Raw genomic sequence first — 15,065 nt, 5'->3', positions numbered from 1 at the left:
ACCACTTGTCACAATAACATATATACGGTACCCCAAAAATAGAGACCAAAGTAGATGTACTATATTAAACAATAGTTAATCTTTATTAATAAAGAAATGTATAAAATACATAAAAAATAGAGATGGGTAGATGGGTTACCATAGCAGAAAGATGGAGATAGAGATGATAGTATGATGAACATATGATGCAGGAATATGGTAAAAATGCAAATATGGCACAGCAAAAATAAATAAATCCATACCATGTGCAGAAAAAATGAAAGGTACCAACATACAAGTATAGGCCCAATGGGGTATCAAATTAGGAGTTAGTGCTGGTATCTATACAAAAGAAATGTTCACTGATATTGAATGAAAATTATACATAACTTATTAAATTAATCAGACCGCATATTTGTCCTGTATGTTGCAGTTTGATTAATTTAATTAATCTCTATTTTTGGGGCATAAATTGCATGCAGAGTTAAATTAATAACACAGGTCTCTCAATAGACATAAATACCTATACCAAAGTGTCAAGTGCTTAGTAACAAAGTAAAAAGTATAACAACTGCATATTTAGCACTATACAAAAAACATTAAAATAAAAGACCCAGCCATGTATACCGACTACAAGCCGTGCTCCAATGCATGTTTCACTGGTTTGTGTCCTCAGGGGGCCTGGCTAGATATCATAGGAGTCTGAGCTCATATACCTGCCCCAGGTGTAATTCTAAGGATCCCCTGTGTATCACATGTAGCAAGATTAACCACAAAAGAGATGACAAGTTATTCAAAAAAGAATGCATGGCACAAGACAATGTAATGGGGCTCGCCAGGAAGTGACTTAAAGCAACATTTCATGTGACTTGAGAATGCATAGTGCCAGCCCATCGCTGTGCCATGTGCATGCATGGAGACAGCAAGAGGCCGACACTACTTGTTGCATATGTATATGCAACAAAGGCAAACAGGTGGAAAAATTGAGCTGCATAAAACAGTGGTACAGATATATATATATATATATATATATATATGTGTATACATATATTAGCAAATAATAGTGCTCCTGCCGGTGAACAGTGCTATGAATGTATGTATTCCCATGCAATTAAGGTGCATTGTACTCAATTGTACTCAATGCATGTACTCAACGTGCAAAAATATCCTTAAAATAGTAAAAATGCTAAAATACCAATATTTCTTGAGGATGTCCTTTCATGTGAGTTTATAGTAACAGCTTTAGAGTTTGTTTTAATCCATAACTTATTCCTTTTTTTAAGAAGACCCTCAACCCACAGCTGAAGGGCACCACAACGGGGCAGCATGTGTGTCCTAGTATGCACGTCTGTTCATGGGGCTGTGAGGGAAGGATCTCTATCGGACTGAGTCAACCCCCTACGATTGAAAAAGTTTTGTTTTGAGATTGATATATTGATGACGTCCTCCTTATTTGGAAGGGTACCCTTGAAGAACTGGGGGTACTAATGAATGGATTCAACCACAACAAAATAAATATCAAAGTCATATTTGAAGCAGGTAAGACAAACATAGATTTTTTTGACATTCTGTTTAATGCTAATTATTGGTACTATTGATCCCAGTATACAGAATTTGGTCTGTATTAGTGTGCTAGCAATATTTCCTCTTTGTTTATTGACTTTATTTTGATAACTGATTTACTAACAGGTATATGTTATTACAATGGAAAACTATCTTACCTATGTTAACGTTATATATGAGGAGGCGGAATTTAACAGGTGGGCCAATGCTGTATGCTTGCCACCCAGGCTAAATTTTGCCAGCTAGTCCGTGAATAAGGGTCTCCAAATACAAAGTGCAGTGTACCCATATGTATACCATGGTTATCTATTTTTTGTTTTGAATAACATCACAAGTGGTTGTTGTGTAAGTTATAATTTTTTATCATAGACCATTAAAAGCTATGTTTTAGGATTAGTCTATTTTCGATATTTGCAGCTGGATGGTGGCTGGATGTCAACAATTTGCAACAAAAAGCTGGCTGATATATTTTCACCACATTCATTATAAGACATACAAGATTTTCAACACTGCTTAAAAGAAAAACTGTCTTTGTTTTCCAAAGCAACAATCAGAACTTAGCTTTCCTTTTACCAGAGCAGTTTACGTAATGAAAGCTGCATTGTGATTAGTATTTGTGGGCAAAAAAAACAGCTTTTGTTTTGTTTTATTTTTTATTTATTTCTTTACACACTTTTTTCGCCACGCCTGAGAAAAGGGATGTAATAGGAATGCCTTCAGTAAAAGTGCCATTACTTATGGTGCACCAAAAGTGCACCAGAATTCTGGGGCAGTTCAAGTCAACTAATAGTTGAACAAACAGGTAGAGAAAGGAAACAGTCGGCAACTCACCATTCTTCTGTTCAGCAAAGTTCTTTATTGCACATTATCACAACAAGGTTGCCCAGGGAGAAGACGGAGATGGACACACTAATAGTTGGTCTAAACTAGATTAGATACTCTAAAGATGCACCAGATTTATTAAACAGCCAGAGCCACTTTGATAAATTTGGTGCATTGTTAGGCTGTTAAAGGGGTACTCTTGTGGAAAACTTTTTTTTAAAATTACCTGGTGCCAGAAAGTTAAACAGATTTGTAAATTACTTCTATAAAAAAAATCTTAATCCTTTCAGTACTTATTAGCTGCTGAATACTACAGTGGAATTTTTTTTCTTTTTGGAACACATCATGATCACAGTGCTCCCTGCTAACATCTCTGTCCACGGAGCAGTGCTCGTGTCATGCCCAGCAGGTCCCGGCTGCTATCAGAAGCCAGGGACCCGCCGGTAATGGCGGACATCTGCGATCGCGCGGATGTCCGCCATTAACCACTCAGATGCAGTGATCAATACAGATCACGGCATCTGTGGCAGTGCGGTACTTTGAATGGATGATCGGATCGCCCACAGCGCTGCCGCAGGGATCCGATCATCCAGCATGGCGGCCGGCGGTCCCCTCACCTCCGGTCATCTCCCAGGGTCTTCTGCTCTGGTCTGAGATCGAGCAGACCAGAGCAGAAGATCACCGATAACACTGATCAGTGCTATGTCCTATACATAGCACTGAACAGTATTAGCAATCAAATGATTGCTATGAATAGTCCCCTATGGGGACATAAAAAGTGTAAAGAAAAAAGTTACAAAATTTAAAATAAAAAAGTAAAAAAATTTGAAAAATCCCCTCCCCCAATAAAAAAGTTAAACATTTGTTTTTCCCATTTTACCCCCAAAAAAGCGTAAAAAAAATTATCAATACACATATTTGGAATCGCCGCGTGCACAAAGTCTGAACTATTAAAATATATTGTTAATTATCCCGTACGGTGAACGGCGTAAAGATAAAAAAAATGTAAAAAGTCCAAAATTGCTGCTTTTTGGTCACATTTCATTCCAAAAAAATTTATAAAAAATGTATAAAAAGTAAAACCTAAGTAAAAGTGGTACTCATAAAAAAAATTGCTAAATTGCGGTTTTCTTTCAATTTTCCCACATAAATAATATTTGTTTGGTTGCGCCGTACATTTTACAGTAAAATAAGGGATGTAATTACAAAGTACAATTGGTGACGCAAAAAACAAGCCCTCATATGGGTCTGTGGATGTAAATATAAGAGACTTATGATTTTTAGAGGGCGAGGAGGAAAAAACGAAAATGCAAAAATACATTTGGTCTGGACCTTAAGGCCAAAATGAGCCTGGTCCTTAAGGGATTAAGTCTACATTGGTTAAGAATTAGAAAGTTTTAGTAAATTTGGGCCAATCTGCCTTTTCCCTTTTGTCCCCTATGCCCCAATAACATCACATTGTTTGGCTCCCATCCCTGGCATACATCTGAATATCTTTATGAAGGTATTTAGAAGTATACCCAGGGGTCAAGTGCTGGAAAAAAAAAGTGTGGGAACTGACCCAAGATTTCCACTCAAGGGCTGGTCCTGCTAGGGCTGGTCCTGCAGTCCTGAAGGACTTGAGCCCTGGGTATACCGTATAATACCTGTGGCATAACCGGAGACTTTATTAAACCAAACATAGTCTACTAACAGCTTTGTTTGTTCGGTTTTATGAACATATACTTTTTATTTGCAGGACACCAAATTGAAGGTACGCTGACATATACTGGTGATGGGTCCCGAGATGTGATATGATGCCTTAGGCTGAGGCTCCACTGCGAAGTTGGATCCAAGTCAATATTTTGGTAAGAAGCCAACAAATCGACACAATTCAGGAAAATTGCAATAATCACAAAACTTTAAAATTAAAAAAATAAATAAATAACTCAAAAGAAATGTAAATTTGATGTTTAGAAGCTTAACTCATTGTTCCTGCAGACAGAATAAGAGGCTGGTTGTTGAATGTGTGGAGTCTTGCTGGAAGTTCTATACTCTGAACAGATAGATCTGATAACAAGTTTCAAAGGAAAGAGAAACAACACAGAGACACAAAGAGCAAAAATATACATACGTAGTAAAGGAGTGGTCATTACAATTTCACAATTACCTGCTTGGCTTGTTTTTACAGTATACTGCAGCTAATGGGCTTGCATGCATAATAACACGCTAAGCCAAAAGGTATTCTTAATGTTTTTATCAAGACAATTATTATCATTGAGTGAATTTCAAAACCTTTTACAAAATAATGTGTTTCATTTACTTTTTTTTTTATTCTATATCTGTTCAGATAGTGTATACTGTTAATTTAGACCATCTTATAAAAAGAGGATGCCTACTATACCATTTTTAAACAGTGTTTGACAGTAAAAAGGAATCAATCAAGAAGACAGACCACCTTATGTAACAAATCTACATAAAATGTTGGGAATCTAATAATTTTCTTCGCCATACAAACAGAAAGCATAAAAATATAAAACTCTATTTATGTGCCAGTTGAGCTACAACTTCCACAGTGCACTGCCTTTTGGTAATAGGGATCCAGTGAAATCCTAAATATAAGGTAATCAGGTATGTAGCTTGAAGTTCCTGATCCCAATCCAAAATCTGTGAAAGGTCCCCACCCATTTACCCTTTGTTCATTTTAATCTAAATGCATTTTTATGCACGACAGGAAAGCGGCTGCCTATATTCCCGCCATCAAAAACCCTTCAAGTTCCTTGTCTTATCTGACCTCCAATATTTTACATACATTCCAAAAATTCAATACCTCCCTCTACAGCCTCCCTCCCCCTTCAGCTACTCAAAGGGGCCATTAGCCTCCAAAGACTCTTTCCGACTATATTGCCGTACACTACTCCCTACCCTTTCATCAGAGTATGTGTCTGCGCTGGAGTCCTCAGTAACTCCTGATGAGTTGCTTGCTACTATTTCTGCCTTGCCCTCTGGAAAGTTACCAGGACCGGATTGATATACGGCCAAGTTGTTTACAACCATGTCAAGAGAAAAATTCATTTAAGAAAATAAATATGGTCTTGGAGTGTAGAATAAATTTGGCATGTTATCTTTAATATACAACCAACTACACAAATTTAAAATGCCCCAAAATTGACGAACATGTTAATGTTTCATTCTGTCTCTGAAACAAAAGAGTTAATAAAAGTTACTCCAATAAATACCAACAAAAGTACCAATAAAAAAGTACAGTTGTTCCCACAAAAGTAAAAAAAAAACACAATTGTTCCCTACTATGGCTCTGTCAGTAAAATAATAAAAGAAGACTCTTAGAAGACATGGAGGAAAAACTCTAAAACAAAAATAAAATGGCTGGTTAGAGGGATTTTCTTAATTATATTAATATCAGTAAACTTAGACATTGACTACCAGATAAAATAGACTTTTAAAAATTTCCATAGAAGTGATCAAAGTGAAGGCAAATCTGTTATATACTGGTATAGTCCCCTACATTATTAATATAGGTCAACTTGTAAAGGGCATTGCATTCTTATAAAGTGGTGGCATACTGGTTCTGGTTGGTGTGGCCCATCGTCCAAGATCCTGACTGGTCCTGAGAATGAAGAGACCCCATTGCTGATTTAGTGCTGTGTCTCCTTTAGGCTTTGTTTACATGGTGAAATGTCCGCACAGAAAATCTCTGTATGGACACTCCACAGACAGCGGAGCAGAACATAGACAGCAATGTATTTCCTTGTGCAATCGGCAGGGATAGTAGACTTGTCTATTCTTTCTGCAGATGCCGGAATCAGAATTTTCGTGGCAGAAACATTGGGGAAATTCTGCCATGTGAACAGTGCAACAGACTCCAATTAAAATCAATGAGATTCTGCTACAGCGCAATGTCCGTGCGTAACTCTTCTGTGGAATTTCACAGGGAAATTTGGTTGTGTGAACATGGCCTGTTTCTCTTGAACAGCCGTGCCCCCACCCAACTTCTGTGCAGGGAATGGCAACATGAACCCAGTTAAGTTAATGGGGATAGCTGTAGTTCCCTGCACAGTCTGGGAGTCAGGGGCACTGCCATAAAGGAACAACTTAAAAGGGGTCCCAGCGGATAGATGGAATAATCCCGGAATCTCGCTGAACAATGGGATAACTAGTGAATATACTGCACATTACAGTATATTACAGTCACAATTTCAGAAATATTGTGATAAAAGTAGATCTTGACAAAAGCAAAATAAAATACCTAAGCTGAATGTATACAGATCTGTTTAGTCAGTTCACTAAATACTTTCTACTGAAATTCATTTTCACAGAACAAGAAACTGTCAACCGAAACAAATGCAGGCGCATCAAAGCAAAAATTCATGACAAAAGGTATTTGGGCAACCCCTCCCATACATAACCCATCCCATTCAACAGTATTCTGACGTTGTCAAAGACAAAACATATGACAACTGTTCTGATTTCTAGAAATCTTCCTATGCAAGTATGGGTGGAAAAGCGACCCACATGCCACTGCATACTAGTAACATCGCTGAAGGCTACATAAACATTTCACAAGCCCATGGTTAGTATTTTATTAGCAAAATATAATCAATTCGTTTTCTGGTTTGTGCATTTTTAACATTTTTATTGAGAAATACAGGTGTAGATTGTGACTTTAATTAAGGCTATATGAACAGCTGGTGATATATGAGTCCAGAAAAAAGCCTGTTTGCTGGAAACATTGCACATCAGATGGTTATTATTATACCCCTATAATATTGTCTGCTTGTAGCCAGTCATGAACCTATTATATAAAGAGAAGCTATTATATAAAGAGAGCAAACATTAAAGTAGAATGCCAATAGGGACATCTATTTAAATATAAGTATGAAAAACAGCACTTGCTCGTCTTAACAATTGACTGCTGAAAGCTGCATCATTGAAAACCTTAAAGGGGTACTCCGCCCCTAGACATTTTATCCCCTATCCAAATTAACTGGTGCCAGAAAGTTTAACAGATTTGTAAATAACTTCTATTTAAAAATCTTAATCCTTTCAGTACTTATTAGCAGCTGTATGCTACAGAGGAAATTCTATTATTTTTTAATTGCGTTTTTGTCTTGTCCGCAGTGCTCTCTGCTGACATCTCTGTCCATGTCAGTGGACAGTTCCTGATACAGGCATCAAAAAAAATGTCTTAACATAGTTTTTCTAACAATTAGACCAATTCACAGGATAGGGGATAAGTGTATGATTTCAGGGGGTCTGACCACTGCGAGTGTTTGCCTCAGCCCCGCCACTTCCTGAGCAGTGAATATAAGAATGAGTGAGCATCAGAACTGAGGGATTTGGGAGCTAAATATAGAAGCTAGACAGTAAAGATATGTAAAGCAAAGACATGTAAAGCATCTGCATGACCTAGTGAGTAACATATGTAAGCATTGTTTTGTTCTGGGATATAACAGGTACACTTTAACCTCTTAAGGACCCATGACGTACCGGTACGTCATGAGTCCGCTCCCGTTCTATAGCGGGTCGGGCCCGGCTTCTAACAACGGCCGGGACTGCGGTGCCGCGAATTATTAACCCTTTAGACACGGCGGTGCCGCGCTCTATTAACCCTTTAGATGCGGCGTTCAAAGTTGAATGCCGCATCTAAAGTGAAAGTAAAACCATGCCGGTTAGCTCAGAGAGCTGTTCGTGATCACCGCAGCGAAATCGCGGCATCCCGAACCGTTTACATGACAGCCGGAGGATCCCTACCTGCCTCCTTGCTGTCCGATCGCCGAATGACTACTCAGTGCCTGAGATCCAGGCATGAGCAGTCAATCATTGATCAGTGATTTCCTATGAGAAACCACTGATCAATGTAAAAGATCAGTGTGTGCAGTGAAAAAAAAAGTGAATAAAGATCATTTAACCCCTCCCCTAATAAAAGTTTGAATCACCTCCTTTTTCCCATTTAAAAAAAAACTGTGTAAATAAAAATAAACATATGTGGTATTGTCGAATTATATAAATATATTGTTCTTTAAACTGCACGGTCAATGGCGTACGCACAAAAAAAATTCCAAAGTCCAAAATAGCGATCAATAAGGCCTATCAATGCAAAAATGGTACCGCTAAAAACTTCAGATCAGCAAAAAATGAGCCCTCATACCGCCCCATACACGGAAGAATAAAAAAGTTATAGGGGTCAGAAGATGACAATTTTAAACGTATTAATTTTCCTGCATGCAGTTATGATTTTTTCCAGAAGTACGACAAAATCCAACATACATAAGTAGGGTATCATTTTAATCGTATGGACCTGCAGAATAAAGAGAAGGTGTAATTTTTACCAAAAAATGTACTGTGTAGAAACGGAAGCCCCCAAAAGTTACAAAATGGCGTTTTGTTTTTTTTCAATTTGGTCTCACAATGATTTTTTTTCCCATTTCGCCATAAATTTTTGGGTAAAATGACTGATGTCATTACAAAGTAGAATTGGTGGCGCAAAAAATAAGCCATTATATGGATTTTTAGGTGCAAAATTGAAAGAATTAAGGAGGAAAAAACAAAAATTCTAAAACGGAAAAACCCTGGGTCCTTAAGGGGTTAAAAATTGTTAATCCCCCTACACTCTTCATCAGGCCTATAGGACTTTGTAGGGTGCTGTCATATACAGTATGTCCTGCACTCAGTACTAATCTGGATCAACGGCTACAACTCACAAAGTGCATCAGTTGGGCATAGTCCAGCACTAGGCTATTTCTGCAGGCCAGACAGGGGAAAGCTGCAAGATGAGGCGCCAATTAATCTGAACTGTCCCATTCAAATGAATGGAATCAATTCGATCATCACTTTCATGATGGTGCTTTTCTGAAGAGCCAGAGGGAAACTAAGCCGGATTGCTGGACATATGTGACAGCACCTTAACTAAGCACTGTAGTTGGAGAAGTAGACCTTCCTAGTTGGACTATATATCAGAACTGATAACCCTACTGTTGGGTGGATCATGGTTTCCTTAAAGGGATGCTGCTTCGTTCTCTGCACGTTGATGCTCTGGAGAACCTTTCCAATGGTGCCTGGGTTCCATTGCTTATTCCTTCCTGCTGACATTTTGACACACAGTATATGCATCATATATATACAAGCAAGCATTTATATACAAGCAAGCATTTCCTGTATATCAGCACATCACAAAAAAAAGTATTGAGCCGTGGGGATCTAGACAATATTAGATTGGCAGCAGCAGGGGATCTTTTTTTAAATATATATATATATATATATATATATATATATATATATATATTCTAAAAAATGAAATAAATAAATACCAGCACTATGGGGATAGTACTTTTGTCTTTATTGAGAGTTAGATAAAAAGGTATAAAATGAGATTTGTCTCAACGACCGATGTAGTAGAGGAAATTTGGGACTTCAATGGTGTTTCTCAAGGTTAAAGGGCGAGGCAGCTATTTGGACAACTGATTGTTATTATTCAAATGCTGCCCGTATTGAAGTGGCTGTGTGCAGGGAAAAGTGCAGTAGTGCAAACCTATTTGTTGTCAAAAGATGAGGGATAGGACAAAAAGAAGGTGCGGGTTCATCAGATTGCCAGTATTAAAACAGGTGTTTGTTGGCGATAATTTTTGGTAATATCTTGAATCACAGGTCCTCCTAGGTCTTCTGCGGTGTTCCGATCTGTTTCTTTTGCTGCTAGCATAGAGATCTGGGAGACTGCCCCGGCCGGTGGCATCTCTACCTAGATCTGTTGCTGCCGCACAATGCAAGTTGGTAATCCGAGATTCGCGTTACTGGTGACGTCACTATGGATGTGAGTTAGGACCAAAAAAGCTCTGACGCATTTTGAAAACCCACTGTTTCCTTCGTCTGGGAGTGCCTATATTCTGTATAGAATAAGAAATAAAATTTAAAAAAAAGTACTTAGATCGTTTTACCCTTTAAACCCTTTTACCCTCCCTTTTATCAACTTTATTTACCAAATTGACACCTTACCCCAGAAAAAAGGCCCCAAAGTCTTGGCGATTTGGTGCTTTACTTCCTTGCAAATTGCTGTGTACTACCTGTTACCAGGGTAATTCCTTCTCTAGCAACAGAGAGCCCAAGAAAGAACACAGGAAGTGGGGATGGGCCTAGATAGTGCAGGTTCCCTCCTCAGCATTGGAAAGCCAGTGAGACAACTCTGGTCAGTGCATAAATTCATGCATTTCTCTTAGTACTTATCATTAGGGAGCTGTCTCTGTTACATATGTAAAGTCATTGTCTACTCTTTGTCCCCCAAAGTCTTTTCTAGAGTTCCCAACAAAATGATAGTGCCACGCTTATGAGTTGTCTTTCTGACATCCACTAGTAATCATCTAGAAACATCATCCTGACACTTCAGCTCCTATTAACAGTGATTCTCCCCCTGCTGTAGTCTTATATCCACTGCTCAAAAAAATAAAGGGAACACTAAAATAACACATCCTAGATGTGAATGAATGAACTATTCATATGAAATACTTTCGTCTTTACATAGTTTAATGTGCTGACAACAAAATCAAACAACAATTATCAATAGAAATCAAATTGATCAACCCATGGAGGTCTGTGTATGGAGTTACACTCAAAATCAAAGTGGAAAACCACACTACAGGCTGATCCAACTCTGATGTGATGTCCTTAAAACAAATCAAAATGAGGCTCAGTAGAGTGTGTGGCCTGAAAGTGTCCGTATGACCTCCCTACAATGCCTGGGCATGCTCCTGATGAGGTGGCGGATGGTCTCCTGAGGGATGTCCTCCCAGACCTGGACTAAAGCATCCGCCAACTCCTGGACAGTCTGTGGTGCAACGTGGCATTGGTGAATGGAGCGAGACATGATGTCCCAGATGTGCACATTTGGATTCAGGTCTGGGGAGCGGGCGGGCCAGTCCATAGCATCAATGCCTTCCTCTTGCAGGAACTGCTGACACACTTCAGCCACATGAGGTCTAGCATTGTCTTGCATTAGGAGGAACCCAGGGCCAACTGCACCAGCATATGGTCTCACAAGGGGTCTGAGGATCTCATCTCGGTACCTAATGGCAGTCAGGCTACCTCTTGCAAGCACATGGAGGGCTGTGTGGCCCCCACAGAAATGCCACCACACACCATTACTGACCCACCACCAAACCGGACATGCTGGAAGATGTTGCAGGCAGAACGTTCTCCCCGGCGTCTTCAGACTCTGTCACATGTGCTCAGTGTGAAACTGCTTTCATCTGTGCCAGTGGCGAATTTGCCAATCTTAGTGTTCTCTGGCACATGCCAAACATCCTGCACGTGTTGGGCTGTAAGCCCAACCCCCATCTGTGAATGTCAGACCTTCATACCACCCTCATGGAGTCTGTTTCTGACCGTTTGATTGGACACATGCACATTTGTGGCCTGCTGGAGGTCATTTTGCAGACTCTGGCAGTGCTCCTCCTTCCCCTCCTTGCACAACGGCAGAGGTAGTGGTCCTGCTGTTGAGTTGTTTCCCTCCTACGGCCTCCTCCGTGTCTGCTGGTGTACTGGCCTGTCTCCTGGTAGCACCTCCATGCTCTGGACACTACTCTGACAGACACAGCAAACCTTTTTTCCACAGCTCGCATTGATGTGCCATTCTGGATGATTTGCACTACCTGAGCCACTTGTGTGGGTTTTAGACTCCGTCTCATGCTACCACTAGAGTGAAAGCACCACCAGCATTCAAAAGTGACCAAAACATCAGCCAGGAAGCATAGGAGCTGAGAAGTGGTCTGTGGTCACCACGTGCAGAACCGCTCCTTTATTGGGGCGTCTTGCTAATTGCCTATCATTTCCACCTGTTGTCTGTTCCATTTGCACAACAGCATGTGAAATTGATTGCCAATCAATGTGACAGTGTGATTTCACAGAAGTATGATTGACTTGGAGTTACATTGTGTTGTTTAAGTGTTCCCTTTATTTATTTTTGAGCAGTGTACATTATAGTAAGTCATTTTCCCCTCCCCCTGTATCAACCAAGGTACTTCCATATGATGATGATGACAACGAGACCGGGATTGCATGGAAAGTGAAGGGCACATGAAGTCCAGCAAGCATAGTGTTGGCAAACTAGCAAGAGAATGATCCCAACCGCTGATATTCTGTAAACAGTGGTGTACTATGATCAGGACCACAGGAGGAAGACTGACAATGGTAAGAATGCAGAAACACTACCGTCAACTTTTCCAGTGGAAACTGAGACATTTTAATTTTTTTCTCACAAATTGCAGAAACATTTTAAAGGGGTATTCTGGCCATTGACATCTTACCCCTATCCAAAAGATAGGGGATAAGATTTCTATGGCCGGAATACCCCTTTAAGTCCAATACAACTTAAAGGGGTTCTCTGCCCCTAGACATCTTATCCCCTATCCAAAGGATAAGGGAGAAGACGTCTGATCGTGGGGGTCGCTCCCCTGGGGACCCTCGCAATCTTCCTGCTGAACCCGGCATTCAATTAGAGAGTCGGGTTCAGCGCTGGAGGCTCATAATGTCACTCCCGAACCCCTCTCATGACATCACGGCCACACCCCTCAATACAAGTGTATGGGAGGGGGTGTGAAGGCCATCACGCCCCCTCCCATAGATTTGCATTGAGGGGGCATGTCCATAATGTCACGAGTGGGGACGAGCCTCTGCCCCCGCATTGCCAGTCATCCAGCACGGAGCGGGGGTCCCCAGCAGCGGGACCCCAGTGATCGGGGATAAGATGTCTAGGGGCGGAGTACCCTTTAAGTGCATTAAACTATTTCTGTCTGGAGACATTTAATTGTGACACTTTAATTTAATTTAACAATTTAAGTCATTTGCAGCAAGTTCCAATCCTATGTTTGTTCAGCATTGACTGTTTTTGAATCTCAAATCTAGCTTTATGCAGTCTATGGTAAAAAGCTGTACAGTACTTTCTACATCATATCCTACTCAGAGAGTTGCCATATTTTACTGTAATGTCAAATCTTTTCACAATATTTATTGAATGATTGTTCATTTGCCATTTCATCCTTAATATGATATGTCATAGGAAAAGGAAAGATGCAGAAATATTTTCACAAATGGATTTATAAGAGCAAACATCTGTGCCTTAAATTTATACAGATTTGTATAATTCCTATGTTTTGTTAAAGTCTTCCTGTACTTATCAGCTGCTGTATGCCCCTGAGGAAGTCCAGTAGGGATGTGTACCTTTTGCGACAGCACAAGGCGCATAATTCACCTATGGTGAAGAGGGTGGGTCAAATGACCTGATACAAAAATTATATACAGTGCTCCCTGCTGCCCCCTCTGTAGTTTGTACACACAAATTATTATGTTTAAAATTGTCCTCTTCTGACCCTATAACACTTATTTTCTGTATACAAGGATGTATCAGGGCTCATTTTTTGCACAGTGATCTGTAGTTTTATTGGTATCATTTTTGTTTTCATGGGACTTTTTGATCACTTAGACACAAATTTGTCTGTCAGTGCATGCTGGGAGTTGTAGTTCTGTAACAACTGGAGGTTCCCCCCCCCCTCCATGTGAATGTACAGGGTACATTCACATGGGCAGGTTTACAGTAAGTTTCCTGCTTCAAGTTTGAGCTGCGGCAAATTTTCCGCCGCAGCGCAAACTCCTAGCGAGAAACTCACCATAAACCCCAACCCGTGTGAATGTACCCTAAAAACACTACACTACACTACCACATAATATAGAGTAAAACACTACATATACACCCCCTTACACTGTCCCCCCCCTTCCCCCCCCCCCAATAAATATTTAAAACCTATCGTACGGCAGTGTTTCCAAAACGAAGCCTCCAGCTGTTGCAAAACAACAACTCCTAGCATTTCCGAACAGCCACTGACTGTCCAGGCATGCTGGGAGTTTAGCAACAGCTGGAGGCACCCTGTTTCGGAATCACTAGCGTAGAATACCCCTATGTCCACCCCTATGCAATCCCTAATTTAGTCCTCAAATGCGCATGGTGCTCTCTCTGCCCTGTTGTATTTCAAGGAAACAGTTTCGGGCCACATATGGGGTATTTCCATACACGGGAGCAATTGCGTTACATATTTTGGTGACTTTTTCTCCTTTTACCCCTTATAAAAAGGAAAAGTTGGGGTCTACACCAGCCTGTTCGTGTAACAAATTTTTACACTAACATGCTGGTGTGGCCTCATACTTTTTAATTTCACACGGGGTAAAAGGCAAAATTTGTAAAGCAATTTCTCCTGAGTACCGAAATACCCCATATGTGGACGTAAAATGCTCTGCGGATGTGGGTAGGAAAATACGCAGCAGCAAATACGTAGAAAAATCTAGCACGTGTGACTCTACACTAACAGAATGTATTTTGTTTCAGCTGATATGGTCTTCTAGAACTGTTGCAGCTGGATCCACATATATTGATTCGGTACTTGATAAAACAACTATATAAAATATCAGTAATTATGAGGCTTTTTCACCCTTTTTTAAAATTTAAAGATTACCTATCATAAACTAATCTGTCCCTAAATCCCCCCCTCCTCACATCTGTCCCTGAATAATCTTGACACTAATCCAGCTTTTTTTTTATTTTTTTTTCAAAACCCCCTTTTTTTTAGCCCTGTATGGCTGCTCACTGCTCCATGACTGTGTGAGGGAGGAAGGGGGATCGGCCCGGCAGGCGCGACATCATCTGAAACCTGCCTGGGCTCACT

At 40.1% G+C, this 15,065-nt stretch overlaps 1 long non-coding RNA gene across 1 annotated transcript; it reads left to right on the top strand.

Moving 5' to 3' along the window:
- Positions 1-1,351: 1,351 nt before the first annotated feature.
- LOC130272649 (uncharacterized) lies at positions 1,352-6,727 on the top strand. Its single transcript, XR_008843659.1, has 3 exons — positions 1,352-1,518; positions 4,103-4,211; positions 6,681-6,727. It is a non-coding gene; the product is annotated as an uncharacterized LOC130272649 (long non-coding RNA).
- The last annotated feature ends 8,338 nt before the right edge of the window (positions 6,728-15,065 follow it).

The sequence above is a fragment of the Hyla sarda genome, chromosome 5 (genome assembly GCF_029499605.1).
Source record: "Hyla sarda isolate aHylSar1 chromosome 5, aHylSar1.hap1, whole genome shotgun sequence".
NCBI classification, from domain to species: Eukaryota; Metazoa; Chordata; class Amphibia; order Anura; family Hylidae; genus Hyla; species Hyla sarda.
Note: the sequence above shows the minus strand (reverse complement) of the source record. Positions and strands in the feature narration are given on the sequence as shown.